General features: G+C 36.4%; 1 protein-coding gene across 11 annotated transcripts in view; it reads right to left on the bottom strand.

The window, feature by feature from the left end:
* ZNF148 (zinc finger protein 148) overlaps nt 1-24,559 on the bottom strand; it is a 125,055-nt gene that overhangs the window by 76,105 nt on the left and 24,391 nt on the right. For 8 of the 11 annotated variants that reach the window (XR_002337867.1, XM_021070212.1, XM_021070208.1 and 5 more), the window contains exons 2-3: nt 19,138-19,218; nt 9,998-10,133 (exon numbers count right to left, since the gene is read on the bottom strand). The gene's annotated coding sequence lies outside the window, so the exon portion shown is untranslated. The remainder of the gene's footprint in view (nt 1-9,997; nt 10,134-19,137; nt 19,219-24,559) is intronic. The other 3 variants (XM_021070214.1, XM_013982364.2, XM_021070213.1) reach the window with 2 other exon arrangements.

Genomic DNA, 24,559 nt, shown 5'->3' with positions numbered 1-24,559 from the left:
AAAAAATAGGCATTATTAACTATGGTTGGTATCAATTCATATTCTACTGTGTTACTTAAGGAATTAGCATAACAATAATGAAAACCAAAGAAACTTCATCTCAAAGAATGTCAAAGCACTGGTACAGTTTTTTTTAACACACACACACACACACACACACATGAAGGGCCCACAATTAGTAAATGCATTAACTATGTTTCAGTTTAGTCACCTCTTTTCCAGATCAATCAGATAGATAATGGTTACTACTTGATCATAGCTTTCAGAAGTAAAATAAATGATCAGTTAAAAACAAATATATTACTGAAATCTAAATTCTCTTTCATTTACTAAGGTTATCATCTAGGGAGAAAACTTTACTTAAATGTACAGCTCAAAAAATATAGGGAGTTCCCACTGTGGCTCAGCGGTTTACAAACCCTACTAGTATCCATGAGGATGACAGTTCAATCCCTGGCCTCACTCAGTGAGTCTAGGATCCGGCGTTGCCATGAGCTGTGGTGTAGGTTGCAGACACGGCTTGGATCTGGCGTGGCTGTGGCTGTGGCACAGGCCAGCAGCTATAGCTCCAATTTGACCCCTAGGCTGGGAGCCTGCATATGCCACGCAGGTGTGGCCCTAAAAAAAAGTCACAAAAAAAAAAAAAAAAAAAAAACCCAGCTCATATAAACAGCAAAGTAAACAAAATAAAAATATAATTCATACTTGCTAACCTTGTTTTCCCTGGTACCAAGTAGCACCATAAGCCTAGAATAGAATACATACTGAACAAAGGAACAAGAATCTGATTTCTCTTCAAAATCTTTAGTAAAGGACATTTAAAGTATATCATCAAATAACTGTCCTTTTCAAATATTCTATCACATTTCTTAGAGAATAGCTATGCTACAACTAAGTGAAAAGTCTCTTAGGGTTAAAATTTGCTTATTTCTTTGAAAATCCTTATCAAATCAATTATATTCTTCTAATCTATTAACTGTTTTCCTAAAGCATTTGGAAAGACCCTAACTTAAAAGGGGTTTAAATACTTACAAAGCCACCCTTTATTGTAATTCTCTATTACTGTGACATCTGCTACTGCCACATATATCATTAAAAAAAAAATTGAACAAAAAACCTAGGAAGCTTTTAAAGAATATGGGAAAAGTAGAAGTAGTAGTAATTAAAAGAAGACGTTAATAAAAGATATTACAGAAACTGACCTAGGACAGAATTTAAGTTTTTTTAAAATTAGCAAAAATGAAGTTGACTTAGTAATAACCCAATGCAAGGCCTACATTCCCCTCCAGCAGTGGTCCCCATCTCCACTGTTACTGATCATGTACCTCATAAATTTTTTAAATTAGTATATTTTAATATATGCATACTATTTAAAAATATATTCCTATAATACAATGTTAATGTATAATATGCTTTTTGAAACAAACAAAAATATAATTTTTAAAAACCTAATATCTAACATCAGGCTGAAAGAGTAAGTACTAAGGAACACAAAGTACTCCGGAGACAGAGAATATCTGGTGGGGGCGGGGGTAGAAAGCAGGTTTTCAGAAAAGTGCCTGAGTCAAAGACTTGGAACATCTCAATAAAGAGGCAGTAAAAGGAAAGGGAAGTGGAAATACTGAAAATGGAAGGCAAACTTGATCTTTCTAAAAATTTTCTTGAAAACAGGTCGAATACACAGATAAATAAATCTCTTTTCCTTTTTTACACGTGGTTTCTTATTCCTATACTCCAAATTTAACCATATATTTCAAATTACTGGCTAATCTAGAAACTGTTTCAAACAATTTCCCTGAAATATCAGAAAATAAGTTATCAACACAGATTTCAGTATCAACGAACACTGCTCTGACAAGGTTTTAAAGTGAGCTTTGGAAAAGTCTACCAAAATGGAAACTGTTAAGTACTGTTGACCCAACAGCCTCTCTGCTAGGTGTACATAGAATCCTATGAAACGAGCTTATTCATAAAAAGTAACCAAGGGTATCTGGTGAAACCTTTTAATGGAGAAAGACTAGAAACAACTTCAGCATCACTAATAGACTTATTAAATTAATTATGATTCAACAATAAAACAGAACAGACACAGCCATTAAAAGGAATGAGATGACTATATGAAGTGGATGAAAAGTTCTCCAAGATATATATTAAGTGAAAAAAATAAAGAAGAATATTTCATACATAAGTAAGTGAGCCATACTTGTATCACAACCTCAATCAGTGGCTGGGCAGAGTAAGCTGAATAGGAAATCAAACAAGGTTCTCAAACAAGAAGTTAATTTCACTAAGCCTACAGTAAAAGAGAAAAAGACAAAGCTACCCTAAGAAAAATGATAAAGAAAAACATGTTTTTTATTGTCCTTGAAGCTCTCTTATAAACACTAACTTTTCCCCTTCTAACTGTTGCATGGTCTCAGTCAAAGCTCTCACAAGTGCTTCACTGCACATTCAAAAACCCAAATATGACAAAAGGTCCCACACTCAAAAATGAACATGAGCTACTTCCCTTCTCTAATTCCAGTATTTTCAGGGAGGATGAGCTGAGTATAAAAAAAGGCAATGAGGAGTTCCCGTCGTGGCGCAGTGGTTAAGGAATCCGACTAGGAACCATGAGGTTGTAGGTTCGTTCCCTGGCCTTGCTCAGTGGGTTAAGGATCTGGCGTTGCCATGAGCTGTGGTGTAGGTCGCAGACGCGGCTCAGATCCGCAGTGCTGGGGCTCTGGCGTAGGCCGGTGGTTACAGCTCCCTTTAGACCCCTAGCCTGGGAACCTCCATATGCTGAGGGAACAGCCCTAGAAAAGGCAAAAAGACAAAAAAAAAAAAAAAAAAAAAAAAAAGGAATGATATAATCAATACATACTAAGATGTAAATATTTAAATGTCTCTTCCTGCTAAATTTTCAAAAAGCCAACTGCTTACTGACCCAAATGTCTACACAATGAACAGAAAATAAAGAGTTAGGAATATTATACAGGAGAGAGAAAGAAAGAAAGAATGTCTCTTTTAAGTCACATCCCTTACATGTAAGGCTGCTCTGGAAGAAAAAAAGAAACAATTAATTTGCATTCCCAGAAGTTTCTGTCAAATTGAGAATAAAGAAGTACCACGTGGTATAATAAGCAATAAGCCACCCATAGCTCCTTGCAATGACCCATTATTTTGTAAGTGAAGGAGGCTTGGGCAGCTAACAAAGGGTATAAAGTGTCAGAGCTGGTAAGAGCCAAGAAAAAATGAACAATAATGTTCTAGAACTAATTCAGCTAAAGGTAGGACGGTACTCCTTCCAGAATTTCAAGTTACCCAGAACAAAGACTGCTAAAAACTATAACTTAGAGAGAAGAAGAAAGGAAGGGGCCCACCTCAGGAAAATTTCTCCAAAATCTCCCTTTAGCAGATTACTTCAAATTCTGCATTCTTTCCCTGCTTCCAAATTGGATTCTTCCCTCATCCCCATCCCTCTGCCAGAGAAGCTGGAAAGTACAGTAACAGGAATACTCAGAGGATGACAATTCAGCATCCTGGTCCCTTCAATTCCCCCTCTCTCACATACACCCCCATCGGCCTTTTATACTGCAAAATATTTGGTTCAGCTCGGTTAAAGGATTAAGTAATCCCTAGTCATTTAAGCCTAATGACAATGCTGCACTTAAAGAGAATAAAAATTATCAGCCATCACTTTCTCCTGTCTTCCAGAAGAGACAGTTTTCTCTTCTTGTTGTCACCTTCTAATTTAAAGTTTCTAATCAACTGTGTGCAAGCAATTAGAAACTAAGCTTCAGGGATTTGTATAAGTTGAAAGAGTAAATAAGCTTTAAGTTAGGGATTTTAATAAGGAGTTAAACACCTGGGCTTTTACCATAAACATTTGAAACAATTATTTTCTAAGCTGGGGGACTGTTTGGGCTTATTTTCAAAGTACAAAGTTAACAGAACCATACATAATATATGAACAAGTTGGGCATTACTACTCATTTTTAGTCAACTATATACAAGGCACTTAAAATGCTGAGTTTCTTAATGGGAAATCTATACAATTAATGAAGAGAGTATTTTTCCAAATTGATTAATAGGTTTGAATCTATATTATAAAAGTCAGAGATTCTCATAACCCAGAGGAAAAAAGACACTTGACATGTGTTGAGAATCTACCAGATATAAGACACTGCTGGGCACATTGTTGTTAAGTCATTTCACTTAATAATTACAGTAACACTCAAAACAGTAACAGTAATCCCATTTAGAAAACAAAGAAACTCGAGTTTACCCAAAGTCACAGCTGGGAGGTAAACTGGATTTGAAAACAGACTTTCTGCCATACCTCTGGTCCTAAAAAGGCCCTGGACACTAAGAACCCTGTGAACTCACACTCCTCGTCTACCTGCTGAGGCCACCCTGTCAGTACTGCTTGGCTTGGCAAAGCAATCTAACTCTCCTTGGCCAACTACTCCTATCTCATGGCTACCATGGGAGAATTTTGTGTGACACAGAATCCTTCTTCTCCTTCAGGAATGGACACGTTCCACAATTCCTGTTTTCTACTTCTACCTATTACTCACACCTCAGTGAATTTCTCTTTTTTTTTTAATATTTACATATACTCTCTTAATCCTTCCATTCTTTCTTCAAACCTTTACCAAGTTACTTTAGGAAAATCTCTCTGCCTCCCCTTCCTTTATTTTCCTATTTTCACTGGAAAATCAAAAAATAATCCTAAATATGACTGATAAATGTAGGAGCTATGCTAAAGTTACACATGTATCAAAGAAAAGAGGGCTGTAAATTTTATAATGAAAGGAGATTTGAAGACATGCCATAATCCTCTAAAATTCTTGAAAGCACCTAGCTTCCCCTTCAGAACGTACATGAATAGCCATCTTCCACCTCATCTACCTTTAATTAAATCTGCACTTAAGCATTAAAGAAATATTTCTCACTCAAAGATACTGCCTTTCTGTTTCTATTTATTGAGTTTGGCTACAATATTATTTTCATCAACATTCATTAAATGCATTATTTAATGAAGTTCTGCATTAGAACTTCAACTAAATGAGTCAAAACAATTATAGTGGGCAAGCTTAGGAACCTAAACATCATTCTTTTCTAGAAAAAGAATAATATCCAGCTCAAAATATTCCCCAAATCAATAATAACCTGCCTTGAACCAGGACCCATTCAATCTATAAGGAAACTTCACTTGTAGGGAAAAGAGAAATACTCAGATCTGGGAACCTATTTTGAAACAGATAAAAAAGAAAAACTGAATTTCACAAACTCCTCCTGATCCAAATCATTTTTACCAAACTCCTTACTGTCTGGAGGATGCCAATTACATGAATTTAGACATTAACACTTCTTTTTTTTTTTTTTTTTTGTCTTTTCAGCTATTTCTTGGGCTGCTCCCGAGGCACATGGAGGTCCCAGGCTAAGGGTCAAATTGGAGCTGTAGCCCCTGGCCTATGCCAGAGCCACAGCAACACGGGATCCGAGCCGCGTCTGCGACCCACACCACAGCTAACGGCAACACCGGATTGTCAACCCACTGAGTAAGGGCAGGGACCGAACCCGCAACCTCATGGTTCCTAGTCGGATTTGTTAACCACTGCGCCACGACAGGAACTCCCTGACATTAACACGTCTAACCTTATGTAGGAGTCATTGAGAAATTACACTTTATAAATATCAGCACTAGAAATACAAATATTAATCAGCTTCAAGATCAAATTGGTTCTACAAAGAAACTATAAAAAAAAACCACATAATCAACATGGATTTAAAAATTCACCATTTGGCATTCCTAAGAATCTTTCTACTATTATTCCCTCTCATCCTTCCATAGCATAGTTTTGATCTAAACAAAAACTGTTTCATCTCTAATTTAGAAACAAAATCTACCTCTTCTCTAGGCATATTCTACATTCAAACACCCCTTCAGATATACCTTTGTATAATTACCATTTTGTATCTACAATGCTATCTTGTAAACTATGGCTTCAATGATTTTTAAATTGATACTATTTGAAACAGCCTAATAAGAGCATCATTTATAGTAATGACGAGACTAACTGGCCTTTCTTATTATTGCTAGCAAAAATAAAAGATGTTTAATAAGACAACTTAAGACTTAAATCACTTTTTACAATATGACAACTCAACAAAAACCTGTGATCATTTTTCAACAAAAGAAAAATAATCTATAAATATTTAAGCCAAGGACTTCCCTGTGGCTAAGAGGGTTAAAAATCCAACATTCGGAGTTCCTGTCGTGGCACAGTGGTTAAAAAATCCGACTAGGAACCATGAGGTTGCAGGTTCAATCACTGCCCTTGCTCAGTGGGTTAAAGATCCGGTGTGGCCATGAGCTGTGGTGTAGGTTGCAGATGTGGCTAGGATCCCGCGTTGCTGTGGCTCTGGCGTAGGCTGGTGGTTACAGCTCCCATTAGACCCCCAGTCTGGGAACCTCCATATGCCATGGGAGTGGCCCAAGAAATGGCAAAAAGACAAAAAAAAAAAAAAAAAAAGAATCCAACATTGTCACTGCTGTGGCTTTAGTTACAGCTGTGGCGCAGGTTCTACCCCTGGCCTGGGAACTTCCACATGCCACAGGCATGCCCCACCCAAAAATAAATAAATAATTTAAACCAAAGTTAATAGGCATCTCTATATACTTGGTGGCCCCCTCAATAAAGCAGTATCTAAGCATATTCACCATCCCAAATACTCATCACAATCTTCTAAAATAATACAACAAGCAGAAATTGGTTTTTAGAAATGGAATTAAGAAACAGTAAAACATCTGGGAGTTCCCGTCGTGGTGCAGCAGAAATGAATCCAACTAGTATCCATGAGGATGCGGGTCCAATCCCTGGCCTTGCTCAGTGGGTTAAGGATCAGCACTGCCGTGAGCTGTGGTACAGATTGCAGATGCGGCTCAGATCCCCTGTTGCTGTGGCTATGGCCAGCAGCTATAGCTCCAGTTCGACCCCTAGCCTGGAACTTCCATATGCCAGGGGTACAGCTCTAAAAAGAAGAAAAAAAAAAGTAAAACATCAAATTTATGGCAGCTGTTTGAGAAATGTTTTTCCTTTTTTCCATTTGGCTATGCCCTCAGCATATGGAAGTTCCTGGGCCAGGGATCAAACCTGCACACAATTAGAGACCAAAGCTGCTGCAGTGACAACATTAGGTCCATAACCCACTGTGCCACAAGAGAATTATAAGTTATCTTTAAAAGAAGAGGGAGGAGTTCCCATTGTGGCTCAGTGGTTAACGAGCCCGACTAGCATCCATGAGGACGGAAGGTTCAATCCCTGGCCTCGCTCAGTGGGTTAAGGATCTGGCGCTGTTGTGAGCTGTGGTGTAGGTCAGACGCAGCTCAGATCCATGTTGCTATGGCTGTGGTGTAGGCCAGCAGTTACAGCTCTGATTGGACCCCTAGCCTGGGAACCTCCATATGCCTCGGGTGAGACCCTAAAAAGATAAAAGAAAAGAAAAGAAGAGGGAAAGGGAAAAGGGTGTAAAGTCCAAGCAAAACAGAACCCTACATTCTGCTAGATCTAGCAGTTTCATCCATTACATTTCATGTCAATACCCACATTCCAAACATTAATATTAAAAATACTTATTCCCCTAGGAAACTATGAATTTTCTAGTCTTGTGTAATAAAAGAAACATTAAAAATATGTCTTAAACTTTCCTGCACATTATGAACAAACATTAAACACCTAAGTAATTTTTAATATGTACAATATAGTAACCAAGATTCATTCCAAAATAGTAAAGTGTTAAGTAACTATTTAATACAACATTTTATATTTTAAACAGTAGATAAGTATTCTTACTTAACAGGACAAACCCTATCTATGAAGTACAATAGAACTAAAAATGCATTAATTGCCTTAAATGCCAAAAACACCTATCATGTCTTATAACCATTAGTACTAAAGTTAAATCAATAGGTATAAAATACATACTGAATACAAGTATACAAATTTATCAAAACTAATTATCTCAAGTCTCAAAAAAAAGGTACCAAGGTTAACATACGTTGATGTTGACATAAAATATGAATAAAAACTGACAACTAGTTTCAAACCTTCTAACAACATCTCTAATAAAAACATATTTGATACCTGTTTCAAAATACAGTATTTACAACAGGACAAGAATTATAAGATGTCACTATACTGAAGCATTTTTCAGCTAAAAAAAAAAGTATGAAGTATACAATGTCTTTGGGAATAAGTTGTTCTGATGAGATCTAAACATTTAGAATGACAGACATTTTTTTTTTCTTGCTCTTTTTTGTTTGTTTCTTTTTGGGGCCACACCTGCAGCAGAGCAGCCGCAGCAACACCAGATCCAAGCCACATCTGTGACCTACACCATGGCTTGTGGCAACACCAAAGACCCGACCCACTAAGCAAGGCCAGGGAGCAAACCCACATCTTCATGGATACTAGTGTGATTCTTAACTCACTGAACCCCAATGGGAACTAACAATAACAGACTTTTTAGTTAGAAGGAACCAGTTGCACATTACTTAGTTTTATGTGTAATTAAAAAGGTCCTCCTCAAAGCCCTCACCCTTGCCCTAAGGATTTAAAACATTAAATAAACCACTTCGCAGTGAAACAAAATGAGGAACTATCTCAAGTTAATTTTAAGACCTTATTCCATTTTACAATATCAAGACCAGCAGTACTTAATCACAGAACTATGATGAACAGTCACAAAACTAAAACTGTCTCAGAACTCAAATAAGCACAATTCCCAAAGTACTGTCACAAGCCAAGAGTTAATATGTCTTAGACAATAAAATTATTTTAATATTAATCCAATTAGATAAACAGAAAGTAAATCTGACACAAAACCTAATGTTACAACCAGCTGCCCCAGATTGTTCTCTCCTTCTTGCCCAATAAGAAAATACTAAGTGAAACACACGATGACTTAGGTTAGACTCATTTTCCATCCAGCCTCCCTTGCAGCTGGTTGTGGTGAAGTGACAAGAGCCACTGGCATATGAGTAGAAATGGTATACACAACTTCCCTTAGAGAAAAAGAAAATGTTTTCCCTTGAGTTCCCGTCATGGCTCAGCGGTTAACAAACCTGACTATCCTCCAACAGGATGTGGACTCAATCCTGGCCTAGCTCAGTGGGTTAAGGACCTGGCGTTACCATGAGCTGTGGTATAGGTCACAGACAAGGCTCAGATCTGGTGTGGCTGTGGCTGTGGCGTAGGCCAGCAGCTATAGCTCCAATATGACCCCTAGCCTGGAAACTTCCATATGCCCCAAGTGCAGCCCTAAAAAGCTAAAAAAAGAAGAAAGAATAACAAAGCAAGACAAAGAAGCCTAGGTCATGATAATTCTAGAGTCTTTAATCTTGAGATCATTTACACACCTTTTTAAGCATGTGTCACAGTAAACAAGCCTAAATCTTAACCAATATACTTAATATAAATGATTATTAAATTATCTACATAATTGCTTCCTTGTATCAGCACAGGCAAGCAAACATGTACAAATGTACAGTAACTGGTAAGTTCTTTCACATGTAAAAAATTATATACCAACCACCATTAAATGTGATTAACTGGTCTCATTCTCCCACACATAAAAATAGTTTCCCCGGAAATTCCAGAAAATATAATGTGAGTATGTATGTGTTGATGACAAGCAGGTTATAAGTCCAACAGACCTGCTGAGAAAAAGGTTAAAGAAGGAAATACCTTCCCACTTAAATGTCACTTAAAATTACATAATGAGGTATACACATTTCTCTGTGCTAAACTTAAAGCCCAAAACTATATTCCTCATCAATTTTCTCTTAACACTGTTTTCTCAAGAAAAATATTAAATCCCAAGGTTCTTTCAGATATAAATACTGAAAAATTAAGAAAGTATCATACAAACTCAACATGAAATTCTAGCAGACAAAAAATGGTTTCCTATTTGAAAAAATTTACTTATTCATGCTAAGTATTGAAGTTACCTGAGACTAAGGTAAAAATGAAGACTTCAAGGAAGGGGATGCTGTAGAGTTGAAAAAGAAATCATGGTTGAGTTTCTACCTTTCGTAGGCTTCAGAGACCCTCAATACCACCTTAATCACTTACGCCATCCAATTCCTACAAAAAATAACAACACACACAACACACACATTACTTATGGAGAGAAAAAATACTGTATGGCTACAATATGGACAAACTGGTATACATAACTAAGTGGTTACTCTTTGTAAATAGTAAACTATGCCTGAATAACCAGTGCAATGACTTGTTTTTAAATCTAAAACTGGGAAAATGTAGTAAGTGGTAACTGTGAAATAACCCTGACCTTGTAAAGAATAATTTGCCTAGATCTGGAGTCTACACTTTCAGAGATAAAGGATGTTGGAGGAAATTCAGAACGTTACACACCTAAATGCTTACAAAAGAGAAAACAATGATTAAAAAAATCACTTAATAACACTGTTCATATATGCTTTGTAAAAGGCTCTGAAGTGAAGAGAGAAACAAACACATTTCTAGGCTTTATAAATAACAAATAGAACTAGTCCTGTACAGAATGCATGTGTATTCACAATAGAAAGGACTGCAGTTGTAAAACTGTATTAAATACCTACAGAAATATGATCATCAATGTCATCTTTGACTGGAAAAGCTGACAAAAAGATGAGAATAATCATTTTGTACTAGACACCAAAAAAAATTAAAAGGAAGAACATAAGGTACATATAGGAAGTAATCTTCCTGACAGTGAATATTTCTGAGCATAGTAACAGATTAAAGAGTTTATGGTTTTTAAAATAGACATTTTTAAAAAATATTATAATCCTATCTCTCAACAACAGTTTATATATACTCCTCCACAGAAAGCTTGGAGACCAGATGATATATGACACATGCTACAATTTTATATCAGTTTTTACAATGGTGCAACGGCAAGAAGAACACTCCTTCTCACCCAAAACATACCAATAATAAGTCCATCTTTGTACTTCAGAATAACAATAATTCACTTTTTTAAAAATTTCAACACTGTATCCGTTATTTTTTAAAAGTTTAAATTCTGACGGTGCTATTCACCCCTCAATATTCCTTCAATTCAGAATTTTCCTGGATACTGATGTATGTCTATTTTGGCAGAGAAACTTTTGTTCAAAATATAAATTTTTTTCAATAGGACTATATCATATATAAATAATAGTGAAATGATAACAGTAACAATAACGTGAGCAAGCAGGGAAGAGGGAGTCACAATCTGAGGTTGCTCAAATGTTATCTAAAATGCCAGGTTTTCAACAGTAAATTAAAGATACACAAAAGGAAAAAGAAAAATGAGACCCACATGAATGGAAGACAGCAATCACCACAGTTTTTCAGTATCCCCAGGTGTTGCTTTAGGCAAAGATTTCAAAACATTATAGATATGTTAAAAGAGGTAGAAGGACCCACCTTTAAATTTTTTTTAATTATGAAAACAATCAACAAATAAGAGATTCTCAATATAAGTACAGAAATTACATAAAGGAACCACATGGAAATTCTTTAGTTGAAGAGTACAATAACCAAAACAAAAATAATTCACTGCAAGAGTCAAGATGGCAAAAGAAAATCAATGACCTTGAAGATACATCAGGAGAAACTATCCAATCTGAAGATCAGAGAGGAAAAAAATTGAATAGAGCTTCAGAGATCAACTTACCAAAGTTTCTGGAGTCCCAGAGGAGAGGAGAGAAATGGTTAAGAAAAAAAAATTTTTTTAATAAAACACCAGCCAAAAACCTCCCAAATTTGACTTTTTTAAAGAAGAAATCAAAACTATGGGTCTTAGAAGATTAAGGAGAATAATTACAAAGAGACACAACCAAACACATCACAGTGAAACTGTCAAAACCAAAAACAAGGAGAAAAATCATGCAAACATAAAGAGAAAAATTACTCAGTGTGCACAGGGAACCAACACAATTACCAGCTGACTTTCAATCAGAAATAACAGAGGGAGTTCCCGTCGTGGCGCAGTGGTTAACGAATCCGACCAGGAACCATGAGGTTGCGGGTTCGATTCCTGCCCTTGCTCAGTGGGTTAACGATCCGGCGTTGCCGTGAGCTGTGGTGTAGGTTGCAGATGCAGCTAGGATCCCGCATTGCTGTGGCTCTGGCGTAGGCCAGTAGCTACAGCTCCGATTGGACCCCTAGCCTGGGAACCTCATATGCCGCAGGAGCGGCCCAAGAAATAGCAAAAAGACAAAAAAAAAAAAAAAAAGAAAGAAATAACAGAGGCCAGAAGACAATGGGATCACATTCTCAAAATGCTGAAAGAAAAAAAAAGCTGTCAACCAAGAAGGCAGCAAAATTACCCTTCAAAAACAAACATATAGTAAACACAGTCACGGATGAACAAAGACTAAGAGAATTTTTTGCAGATGTGCCATACAAAAAATACTACAGGAATTCCATCAAGTTGAAAGGAAATGACACCAGACTTAAATACACAGGCAGAAAAGACCACCACCAGAAACTGCAAATGTGTGGGTTAAACTAAAAGACTATATATCTTTCTCATTTTTCTCTTAACATCTTTAAAAGACATGTTTAATGCAATGACTATAACATTGAATTGCTGGGTTTATAAAATATATAAACTAATATACATACAACAATAGCAGCACAATAGAGAAGGAGAAAATGGAGCTATACTGGAGCAAAGGCTCTGTATTTTACTGATACTGACTTAGTGTTACTAGTCAACAGTCTATTCAAATGCATAATATAAACACTAGTAACAACCACAAAGAAAATATCTTGAATTATATTTAGAAAAGAAATCAACAGAGTAATTAATATGGCACACTAAAATATATTTAACACAAAAGAAGGCAGCTAAGGAACCACAGAGAAACAAAAACCATGAGACATATATAAAAAGGTAAAATGGCAAATTAATTCCAACCATGTCCATAATTAAATGTGAATGTCTCAAAAGCCCAATGGACAGGCAGAGACTGTCAGAATGGACAAAAAAAAAAAAAAAAAAAACAATACTCAACTATGTGCTGTCAACAACAAACACACTTTACATTCTAGATTGAAAGCAAAAAAGATGGGGGGAAAGATTATACTATGGAAAGAGAACCATGAGAGGGCTCAGGTGGTTATATTAATATTAGACAAAATAGACTTTAAGATGAATATTACTGGAGAGGAAGAAAGATATTTCATGATAGTCAATAAATTAGAAAGATATAACAATTATGAACCCTAAAATAATGAAGCAAGAATCAACATTATTGAAAAAAATAGAAAATTCAACAATTACAGTTGGAGATTTCAATATCCCACTCTAAATAACGACTGTACAAAAAATTAACGAAGATAGAGTAAACTTGAACCACACTTTAAACCAACTAGACCTAGTTGACATACAGAAAACTTCAGCAAACAAGAGAAAACATATTGTTTTCAGGTACATATGAAACGCTCTCCAGGACAGATCAAACGCTACGCCATCAAATAAGACTCAAATTTAAAAGGACTCAAGTCATACAAAGTACATTCTCCAATCATTAAGGAATTTTATTGATATCAACTAAATGAGAAATTGAAAAATTCTCAAGTGTTTGAAAATTATACTTCACAATTCTAAATAATATACAGATCAAAAAAGAAATTAAAAGAGAAGTTAAAGAATATTTTTAACTGAATGAAAACAAAAACAAATGTCAAAATTGACAGGATGCAGACAAAGCAGTGCTTAGAAAGAACTGTGTAACTTTTTGCATATACTTGGAAAAGTCTCAAATAAATGACTTAGGCCTCCACTTTAATAAACCAGAAAAATGCAAACTAAACTGCAAAGTAAGCTCAAGAAAAGAAATATTAAAAATAAGAGCATAAATTAATGAAATACAAAGCACAAAAAAAGAGAAAAACTTGGTTCTTTAAATAAGATCAACAATGCCGCAGGTGCGGCCCTAAAAAGAAAAAAAAAAAAGATCAACAAAATTTATAAACTTTTAGGTAGAATTATCAACAACAAAGAGAAAAAATACATTTACCAAAATGAGGAATGAAAGAAGAGATATTACCACTGACCTCACAAAATTAAAATTATAAGGGAAGTAATATTATAAACAAATATGTGCCAAAAAACTAAACAACTTTTATAAAATGCCTAAAAAGACACTATTACTGACACATAAATAGATTAAAGAGAGAACATAAAAATCTGAATAAAACAAACTGAATTAGCATTCAAAAATCTTCCCACAAAGAAATGGCTTCGATGATGAATTCTATCAAATATTTAAGAAATACTAATCCTTCACAAACTCCTTCACAAAATAGAGAAAGACGGGAGTTCCCATTGTGGCACAGCAGAAACGAATCCGACTAAGAACCATGAAGTTGTGGGTTCAATCCCTGGCCTTGCTCAGTGGGTTAAGGATCTGGCATTGCTGTGAGCTGTGGTGTACGTTGCAGGTGCGGCTCAGATCCTGCACTGCTGTGACTGGTAGGCCAGCAACTGAAGCTCTGATTCAACCCCTACCCTGAGAACCTCCATATGCCGCAGGTGCAGCCCTAAAAAGACCAAAAAACAAAAACAAAAAACAGAGAAAGAGGGCACATTTTGCAACCCAATCTCTGAAGCCAGTGTTTCTTTGATATAAAAACATCAATGAAAACTACACTCCAGGAGTTCCCATTGTGGCACAGAGGTTAACAAAACCAACTAGGAACCATGAGGTTGCAGGTTCGATCCCTGGCCTTGCTCAGTGGGTTGGGGACCAGGGGCGTTGCCGTGAGCTGTGGTGTAGGCTGCAGACTCGGCTCCAATCCCGAGTTGCTGTGGCTCTGGCATAGGTCGGTGGCTACAGCTCCGATTAGACTGGGAACCTCCAAATGCCGAAGGAGCTGCCCTAGAAAAGGTAAAAAGACAAAAAAAAAAAAAAAAAAAAAAAGAAAACTACACTCCAACATCTCTCATAAACATAAAAGTCCTTATAAAATATTAGCAAACTGAATCTAGTGACATGAAAAATGCCTGTATATACACTAAGACCAAGTAATATTTACTCCATGAAAGTAAAGACGATTAAACATCTGAAAATCAACTAATGTAATACACAACGTTGAGAGAACAAATGTGATATATATAACTGATTCACTCTGCTGAACACTTAAAACTATTAAAACATTGTAAATCAACTATACTCTAATAAAAAAAATTTTTTTTTGTCCTTTGTCTTTTTAGGGCCACACTTGCAGCATATGGAGGTTCCCAGGCTAGGGGTCTAATCGAAGCTATAGCTGCTGGCCTACACCACAGCCACAGCAATACCAGATCTGAGCCATGTCTGCGACCTACACCACAGCTCATGGCAATGTCGGGATCCTTAATCTACCGAGCAAGGCCAGGGATCAAACCCGAAACCTCATGGTTCCTAATTGGATTTGTTTCCACTGAGCCATGATGGGAACTTCCAAAATTTTTAAAAAATTAAAAAAGGAGTTCCTGCTATGGCACAGTGAGTTAAGAATCTAACTGCAGGAGTTCCCGTCGGGGCGCAGCGGTTAACGAATCCGACTAGGAACCATGAGGTTGTAGGTTCGGTCCCTGCCCTTGCTCAGTGGGTTAACGATCCGGCATTGCCGTGAGCTGTGGTGTAGGTTGCAGACGCGGCTCGGATCCCGCGTTGCTGTGGCTCTGGCGTAGACCGGTGGCTACAGCTCCGATTCGACCCCTAGCCTGGGAACCTCCATATGCCGCGGGAGCGGCCCAAAAATATAGCAAAAAAAAAAAAAAAAAAAAAAAAAAGAATCTAACTGCAGCAGTACAGGTCACAGGTATGGTTCAGATTCAATCCCTTGCCTGGAAACTTACATATGCCACAGATGCAGCCATATAAATAAATAAATATATACCACATAGTTATCTCAATAAGCAGAGACGAGAAGCTAGCTCTCTGGTGGTTCAGCAGGTTAAGGATTCAGTTTGTCACTGCTATGGCTTGGGTCACTGTCATGGGGGTTTGATCCTTGCCCCAGGAACTTCCACATGCTGAGCATGCAGCCAAAAATAAAATAAACACAGCAGAAACCTTTTTTTTTTCCTTTCTTTCTTAGTTGCACCCACAGCATGTGAAAGTTCCTAGGCCAGGATCAAACCTATGCCACAGCAGCAACCTGAGCCACTGCAGTGACAATGCCAGATCCTTAACCCACTGTGCCACAAGGGAGCTCTCCCTAGAAGAAAGCAGTTGACAAAATTCAACATCCACTCATGATAAAAATGCTCGACAAACTAAGAGTCGAAGAGAACTTCCTCAAACTGATAAAAAGGTTATCTACTAAAACCAACTAACCACATACTTAAAGACTGAATGCTTTCCACCTAAAAATCAGGGTGTCTGTCTTCACCTCTTCTATTCAACGCTGTACTAAAGGTTCTAGCTAGTAAAATAAAGCAGGCAAAAGCGATCAATCAAGTAAAGGCATCCAGATCAGAAAAGAAATAAAACTGTCTTTATTCTCTAGTGATAAAATCTCATATGTACCTATCTCCCAATGAATCCACAAAAAAAGCTAACAAGTTAGCAAGGTCACAAGATATTATTAGAGCAATAAACAAAAATCAATTGTATTTCTACAGTGAAATGACAGCTTTCTATTGTATCTTCCTATCAAAAATCTGAATTGAATCAGATTTTCTTTCTTACCCCTCAGTAGTTTTTAAATTTTTTTCAAGTAGATTTCTCCAAAGCATTTTATCTTTTCAGTTGCTATTGTGAATGTATACCTCTTCTTCCTTTATTAGTCCTAATTCTCTTATTTGTATTGAAAAAAATTTATGTATAATTGATTTTATAATATTCCTTTATTGAATTATCTTAATACTGTCACTACAAAAAACAAGCAACAGATGAACTGAACAGAAGTGATTTCAGAAACAGGACCCTACCCTCCCCCCAAAAATGGAAATTTAGTATATGATAAATGTGGCATTTCAAATATGTACAAAAGAAATGCATCATTCAATAACTGGAATGGGGACAAGTGGTTAGCCATCTGGAAGAAAGTAAAGCTGATCTCCACATTTGCTTATACTAAATACATTCAAAATAAGTCAAGATTTTAAACAATTTAAGCCATAAAAATTAATAGAAAACCTGTATAACTTTTTCTTCAAGTACTATATAGTTCACTGAATCTAAAACTACGAATCATAAGATACACTATTTTGGAGTTCCCATTGTGGCTCAGCAGGTTAAGAACTCAACCCCTAGTCCAGGAACTTCTATATGCCACAGGTATGGCAGTAAAAAGAAAAAAAAGATACAAAACTATTTTATGTCACTTAGAAAAATAAGGCCAAACCATGACAAGCCAGCAACTCATGTCATTCAGGGATGTTATAAAGTAGAGGAAAAACTGAGTCCAACAATCAATGGTGAAGACCTTTTAAACCTTACACAGCAAAGTCCCCACTCCTGGCCATGAATAAAAAGATCACCAAATTCAACCACATGAAATTAAAATGTCTACAGGCAAAAACAAAATCAAAAGATAAGCAAAAACTGAGTGAAAACAATGTGCCTAAAATACGACCAAAGAGATCACGAAAATACACAAACTATCAATAATAACGGGGGGGAAAAGGCTCAAACTCATAATAAATTCTGAAAAGCAATACTAAACAACAAAAAACTAACAAATATTAAAAAGTCTGACAATACCAAGAATTACCAAAGAAGAGATTTCCATTTTCTCAGACTATTGATATTGGGGCAATTTTTTAGTTAAGCAATTCAACCACCAATTATTAAATGTGCACACTCTTTGATCCAACAATTTTTTCCTTAAGAACTTATACTGAAAATATATTTTTAAATATGTGCAAAGATGCATCCAAGAATATTCTCTACATTCCCATTTATTACTGCAAAAAAACCTACTAAATATCCGTAAGTAGGAGGCTAAGAAAATAACTATAAATCCAGATATTGGAATACTATACAGATTGAAATAAGATGGAATATATAATGCAAAGATATGGAAGTTAACAAATAAGACATGTTGCTAAACAATATGCACAGTGTGATCTCATGTGTGTAAATACAGGTATACATATAAATGTCTGCAAGTATATGGAAACTGTCTGATAGGATACACACAAACATACACACATACAAATGTTAACAGTGAATGGGAATGAAGAAAGCCTTTTTTTTTTAACATTATAATATTTTCTACTGTTGGATTACCTCTATAAACCTGGGTAAGAAGGGAGAAATGTTAAAGGAAAACTAAAAATATGGTCACTAAAACTGCTAATATTTTCACAACCTCACTTTAAAAGAGTTCTTTTGGTTTTTAGGGATGTACCCGCAGCATATGGAAGTTCTTGGGTTAGGGGTGGAATCTGAGCTACAGCTGCTGGCCTACACCACAGCCACAGCAATGCCAGATCCAAACCACGTATGCGGCCTACCTCACACCTCATAGCAACACTGGAGCCTTAACCCACTGAGTGAGGCCAGGGATCGAACCTGTAACCTCACGGTTCCTAGTCAGGCTCATTAACTGCTGAGCCATGAAGGGAACTTAAAAGAATTCTTAAAACAAATAAACTTTATGAGAATCTTTAGAATTTCTACGATCATTAATAACTGACATGAGAATACGTGCCACTAGCAGATATGTAAATACCCTGAAAACTGTTAAATATTTTTCTTTCACTTTGAAAAATAAAAGCACAGGTCTAATATATGTACCAACATAGCCCAACAAAACAGGAGAAGATACGGCTCTTCCTAAAATAAGGGAATTTGGGCTAAAAAAGAGTTATGAAAGTAATCTTACTAATAAGTGATAGAAGATTATAGTCTTCATCTTACAGAATGAATAATATTAATTCTTTTCAATGTACAACTGTTCTTATTTGTATACAGTAATACTATGCCATGTACATGTAATATTCATGCCATATATAAGCAAGTATAAAAGAAAAAGGGATTGTCCAGGAAATGCAGGTACTCCCAAACAGGTGTGGTACTTGTGTTCACATTCAAGCAGATGGGCATCTATCACAGGTAAAAATTAAAGACTGAGCAAAACAGTGTTGGATTACCTCTATAAAATATGTCAGGCAAACACCCATCCCGCCTGATCACTTGGTTGAATTTCCAAGCTGTTGTCTCCTCCCTCTATCCTATAAAAGTACAGAAATACAGGTTATCACCCCAAAAAAATCATGATTAGATATATTCTTAAAGTCAAGTAAATTATTTATCTGAATGTGCTGACAAAATTCTTTCTATGGTAGATACCGTTGGATTAAATAAAATCAGTAACAACTAACTTTTAGTTCAACTGTAATGACCCATCAGTGTTAAGTGATATCGTGAATATAAGAAATGACCCAGACACTAACTGGACTTTTTCAAATTTAACTTCTGGCTGAGGATTAGGATTTCTTTAAAATCACAGCAATAAGCTAGAATTATCTTACATTAAAATAGGAAGGAGGACACAAAATGTATTTCATTAAAAGCATATGCTGATATTCTGAATCACTCAAATAGTACTATTTCCTGATGAAATCCCACAGTAACATTTTTCTCAACTCAAAAGTCTAATATATTAAGAAAATAGTTTTTGAACACATAAAAATATTAAGTATTTAAGATTTCCAAGGCAAACGTAATATTAATTAACACTCAATAATATTAAAAATGAATTGAGGACTGGGGACAAGACGGCAGAGTAGGACTTAAACTTACCTTCTCTCATGAAAACACCAAACTAACTGCTGAACAACTATCAAGAAAACATACTAGAAACTACCAAAAAATATCCTACACCCAAAGACAAAGACGACGCCATGCTGAGACAGTAGGAAGGGTCCTTTCGACATATAAGCAATCCCACACCCGCCAGGCAGGTGACCCACAGACTGGAAAACAAGGTTAAGATGGTCCACAGATATTTTTACCATTTTCTGCTTTTTTTCATTTTTGGCCACCCTGTGGCAAATCAAGCTCCCAGGTTAGGGATCAGTTCCAAGCCGCAGTTGAGACCTAAGCTGCAGCTGCAACAACATTGGATCCTTAACCCACTGTGCAAGGGCCGGGGATCGAACCTGCATCCCAGCACTCCCAAGATGCCTACGATCCTGCTGTGCCACAGCAGGAGCTCCCACAGATTTAAATGTCATGCTATACTTAACCTTTCAGCAGAGACTAGTACAGAAAATTAACATTCTGTGTTGGTATTGCATAGACATTGGATACACATAATTTTCTTCTCTCAACTGGGATCTTTTTTCCTGGTATATGAAATGGGGGTAATGAAGACTGAAAGCTGAAATATTACTAGAAACAAAGAGGCCAAATATTTTTTTCAGAAATAATGAAGCGTTTTTTGTAAGAGCCATTTTTAGGGTTTAGTAAATATCCTACAAATCAATAAAACCTATAAATGTAAAAGCAGAACAAGCGGAGAAACTTAAATCTTTAGAAAATAACCAAGTATATTATTTTGAAGCTGTGTTTCCATAATTTTATCAAGGGATTACAAAAACTATAGCCTTTCTGATAATTCAGCATTTTCTAGTCCTTAGCCAGGCAGTAGCTTTGCTGCTAAACCTAGTTATGAACAAAAAATCTATTTTAAAATAATTTATTTCTATTAAGCTCTTAATTGCCTGCCTCATAGTTCTGTCTCCAAGATTTCAAAAGCAGATATATGCCATTCCTCTCAATAACATGAAACTACCTTCAAATACATATTTCTACAGCATTAGTATCAAAAAGATAATACAGGTAAAGTAAAGCAAAACTATTGCCGTACTACACTGCCACTCACTAATCCACATTCTTTACTGTATTCAAATTTAGACTCTCTAACAGTTCACAGGAATAAAGCTGAAGAGAAAAGTCTATATATGGGAAATAAAAATGCCTTCAAATTATAAATTTTATTATTACATTATTGAGTCTTTTAAAGTTGACTGGATATATCTGGTCCTCAATCAAGATATTATTACATACGACATCACATAATAATGACAATATATACAGCTGGTCAAATGTTTTTGAAATGTCAATATTCTGTTGAAAACATTTTCACAAAAAGCTCACTCACTTTCTTGCATCACTTTTTATTGAAAGCCCTAAATTAAGGCTGTCATACATCAAAGACTATAACTAGACATGTTAGAAGGAAACAAAAATAAATAGCGAAGCAAGAAGGAAAAGGAAACATGCCTCACTCCCACTTACACACATCCCCCACATGCACACAATAATATAACCTCAAAGTCTAAATCTATAAACAGAAATTCTGGAATCTCTTTCTCATCACAATCTCCATCTACAGTGGAACCCCATCATTTCCCCAAATTCACCTACCACATAGTCTCTATCTCTGGAACGCTAACTCATTTAGCATCATCTATCAATTTCATTTCTCCCTCCAAATCTCTATCCCTCTTACTCCTCTCCTTCAAGAATGGGGAAAAGAAAAGATCCTATCAGGCTGGAAACCAAGACGCTGTAAGTAGAAAAAGAAAGGTATAAAACTAGATGGACAACCACCCAACCAGGTAAAATCTTCCTCTTTCCCTACCCTCACTTCCCCTACTTCAGAAGTCAGTGAATTAAGAGAACCCCTTAGCAATTCCTGAGTTCAGATTTTGCTAATTATTCTCTAATTATAATCACTTGTATAATCAAAATAAGATAAAATACATAATAAGAAAGAAAAATAGGGGTTCCCATCATGGCTCAGCCATAATGAACCCAACCAGAATCCATGAGGACACAGGTTCAATCCCTAGTCTCGCTCAGTGGGCTAGGGAGCCGGCATTGCTGTGAGCTGTGGTGTAGGTCGAGGATTCGGCTCAGATGCTGTGTTGCTGTGGCTGTGGCTGTGGTGTAGGCCTGCAGCTGTAGCTCCAATTCAACCCCTAGCCTGGGAACTTCCATATGCCACAGGAACAACCATAAAAAAAAGCAAAAAATAAAAATAAGACAGAAAAATAAATGAACTACTTTGCAAGGACCATTAGCTACTATCCTTCCATTAATTAGTTCTGATTGACTGGCAGTATTTCAATGTATCTACCAGCAGGTGGGTGTGATTCATTAATTAGGCCAAATATTTTTTTCATTAACTGGATCAATATTTTTGACCACCTGACATGTACATACAACATATAAGATTCCTAAGACATGCATAAAATACCATGGTCTCTGACCAACGGAGTTCAAAATTTAGCTAGGATGGTTAAGTAAACATACAACAAATAACGTCTATGATGATAATGAAATGTGTTAAGTGCTATAATTGAAGTTTAAGCAATTTATTACAGTAAAAAAAAAATCAAAGCAAGGATCAATCAATTCTCCCTCTGCTACCTTTCCAAAAGAAAAGAGGTGAGCTTTTAATGTTGATTCCACATTTACGAATACAATGAATACTATATGCTTTGGACTTTGCCCTCTGGTGTCCCTAGATCTTTGCAGCTATTAACTCACTTAATCCAAACAAACCTGCTAATATTAACCACATTTTACAGAAGAAAAAATGGTAGGGTTAAGTAACTTACCAAAGGTTATAAAACCAGTAAGTGGTAGAAGCAAAGTCTTTAAAATGGTCTACAACACCCTCTACAATCTATTGTGCTATATCCCCTCTTCCTTCTCACCACTACCACCCAAGCCATCACTTACAATTTGAAAGGAAAAATCCTTAAAGTCCTCTAGCATTTTTTAACTAGATTATATTTTAAATTAGTCAAGTTCTACTTAGTTTTTACTTTCGTGATTTAATGATGCTTTCTGAATGTTTGAAAAAAAAAAAAAGAAGAAAGTCTGTTCCAGGCGAGTGATTTCTAAGAACATGGTTACAATTTCTATATAGGAACAAAGCACAGACATATGTGTTCTTTTAATTTACACTACCTGCTTGGAAAATTAAAGCTGTTAGAACTCTATTTGGGAGTTCCTGCCATGGTGCAGTAGAAACAATCCAACTAGGAACCATGAGGTTTCAGATTCAACCCCTGGTCTAACTCAGTGGGTTAAGGATCCAGCACTGCCATGAGCTGTGGGGTAGGTCACAGACACAGTTCAGATCTGGTGTGGCTGTTGCTGTGGGGTAGGCCGCCAGCTGTAGCTCCAATTCAACCCCTAGCCTGGGAACCTCCATATGCCGAGGCTGCGGCTCTAAAAAGACAAAAAAGAAAAAAAGAACTCTATTTGAATGACGGTCTCAGAGTATACCTGTTCCCTGTTCCACCTAGAAGAAGATATATCCTAAGAAGGTACAACAGCCCCAAAATTCAAACCAACCAGCCCTAGCCAGATCTTCCTAGAACCATCTTCTGTTTCTACTTTTACCAAAAATTAAGCCAAAATCTTATGAATTTCACAATTAACGTAGTTAATGCACTTCATTAAGAAAGAAAATCCTTCAAAAGGGTAATCAAATAAATTCTTAAAAAACAGAAATTGGCTAAAGAGAAAAAAATAAAGCCACCAACTGAAAATGTTGGCCTGTCCTTGACCTTTTCAAATCACCTAACTAGTAAACATTTGTCAAATAAGAAACCAACTCTCCACCCACGCTAGAAAACACAACAGTAGGGATTTTTAGAAAATCCTGAGACTATAAACCATTAAAAAGACAGACCTACTCTTTTAAGTCCAAATCACCTGTTGAGAAGGACACATCCCAAAAGCTAATCCTATCACAGTGGGGACAATAAACTATCAAGCAACCATGTAATAATCCTTTCCCAAATCCACTAAGAGAAATTAGTTTTTAAGAGTAGTAAGCCACTTGGAGTTCCCTTCATGGCTCAGCAGATAATGAACTGACCAGTACCCCATGAGGATGTGGGTTCGATCCCCGGCCTTGTTCAGTGGGTTAAGGATCTGGCATTGTCGTCAGCTATGGTGTAAGTCACAGACACAGCTCAGATCCCAAGTTGCTGTGGCTGTGGCTGTGGCCGGGAGCTGTAGCTCTGATTTGACCCCTAGCCTGGGAACCTCCATATGACACAGGTGTGGCCCTAAAATAGCAAAGAAAAAAAAAAAAAGTAGTAAACCACTAAAGGAAAAGCTGCTTTATTTTTACATAAACTTTTACTGACTACACTATCAATTTTGTAAGTAATCATAAAATATACTGCACTGATGATGATCAAGATCATTCAGGCAAATTTTCAAACAATCTCCTCAAAGATGTTACAAGTACTTCAGTTTACAAAGAGCTTTCACGTGTCACATTTCATGTGACACGCCCCCTACCTGCCATCCCTTACAATTACCTGGGCAAGTATTATTGTTTGTCTCTATTTTATAGATGATGAAACTGAGGTTCAAGAGGTTAAGTACCCAAGGTTACACAACACCTAAGTGTCAAGGCAAAGACTTGAACTAGATCCTGTGCCTCCAATTAAATGTCTACTTTAACGTATCACAACAGGAAAGGTCAATCCCATGTTAAAATACATATATTACTCTCAACAATATTCTGTGAGTCAA

This window comes from Sus scrofa, chromosome 13, assembly GCF_000003025.6.
Source record: "Sus scrofa isolate TJ Tabasco breed Duroc chromosome 13, Sscrofa11.1, whole genome shotgun sequence".
Taxonomy (NCBI): Eukaryota; Metazoa; Chordata; class Mammalia; order Artiodactyla; family Suidae; genus Sus; species Sus scrofa.
The sequence above is the reverse complement of the archived record's forward strand: the minus strand, read 5'-3'. Positions and strand labels throughout refer to the sequence as shown.